Raw genomic sequence first — 1,737 nt, 5'->3', positions numbered from 1 at the left:
AACCCAGAATTCAGCCCTGAGTACGGTGCTTGCACGGCTGGCAGAAACTGCAGCGCTGTATCCCTGCGTCGCTATCTCCTCGTTTCCCAGCGCGTGCTGCAGACTCTAGCCGAGGGGCGATTTGCTGAATAAGCAGTGTTACCCTCTGTGCGACAAACCTCTCACATTTGAGTCCCCGTAGCCAATCCCCGTGCAATGGAAATCCTTCCTCCAGGTTCCGGAGCACCCCACTATTGCTGGAAATTCCTAACAAGATATCCTTTAGCCGTCCTGACTTGTCATACTCCCACACAGTGAAGCAGCACACGGGGGCAATGCACTCCCCTCGCCGCCATCTTCCTTCTCCGTGATTATTTTTTTTGAGGGGGTAATTTAACTACACCTCCTGTTTATCCTGCAGATACATAGAAGGAGGGAGATGAATGGAAGGTCTTTAGGGCCTACTTGGTAGTCACAGTGATGAGACTCCATATAGAATTCCACATAGCTTGCAGGTGTATGGCCAATTCTTGAAGTATCCTTAAGTGGAAGTGTCCATGAAATAGTTATTATTCATGCTGATCTTCTCAAAACCTTTCTTCATTCAATAAGACCTGGCCCTGAGTTCATGTAGTAATAACTAGATGCTTTGCTAAAAAGTCAAAGTTCTCTGCCTTCTGCTCATGTGTTTCTCTTGTTTCTCTACACATCATGGGACAGCCTTCCCAGCTTCCCTGTGTTCTGAGGCTCTGTCCTGACATTGTATTTTTTTTTTTTTATCAACAGCATATTTCTTTATTTCAGTTCCCAAGATACACTTCAAATATAGACATTTTAAAAAGTTAATGCCCTCTCTGTGCATCTTAAGGGGCTAGAAGAGGTGTGCTTATATTCTCTCTATATGTTCAATCTATTGATCTATCACCTATAACCTATCATCAGTCATCTAGCTGTCGTTTATATCTACTTTTTTATAGACAGAATTGGTACCAGTACTGAGACAGTGGTCAGTTAATCAGATAGCTTGTCAAGATAGGAAAACATAAAAAATGATATATTTTAAACATCCATCTAGCAATCTTTTTTATGAAGTGATGAGGGATTTTCCACCTATTGGGAAATTTTATATGGTTTTTCTTGCACATATACATACTGCATAGTCTATCGTTTCCAATTTTCATTTTATTCAAGTGATATGAGGGTTGATGGAAAGTGATGTCCAAGTAGAATTATTCCAAATACATGGTACTCAGATGTTGGCATCTGACTCACTTGGAGAACTTGTAAAAGCATAGCTTGTTGCTCCATCCCCAGAGTTTTGGACTCAGTAAATCCGGGGTGGTGCCAGAGAATTTGCACTTATTGAAAGTTTTCAGATGTTGATGCTGTGATCCAGGTAACACTCTTTGAGAATTACTGTTGTATATTTTCATTATACTTGATAGAAAGTAAATATGTTTTAAATGAAGAAGGAAGAATGTTGATTACAAGGAGAGATGGTAAACAGAAAGTAGGTTGAAAATTAATATAATTATACCCCTCTTTTATATACTTGATATACAGCAATCCATATTCACAGTCATTTTTCCAGAGAACTCTTCATCTGATTTAGGATGTTGATAATGTGCTATGAATAGTTGAGTTTGCAAAGCATAAGAGGGAATCCTTGTGGAAGATATGAATGTCCTTTCAAATTCTTGTCCTCCACAATTGAGAAAGTTAACTTCTGAGTTTCTTTACTTGTTTACTTGTAAATTG

Source organism: Marmota marmota, unplaced genomic scaffold (assembly GCF_001458135.2).
Source record: "Marmota marmota marmota unplaced genomic scaffold, marMar, whole genome shotgun sequence".
In the NCBI taxonomy this organism is placed as follows: domain Eukaryota; kingdom Metazoa; phylum Chordata; class Mammalia; order Rodentia; family Sciuridae; genus Marmota; species Marmota marmota.
This window is presented reverse-complemented; position numbering follows the sequence as displayed.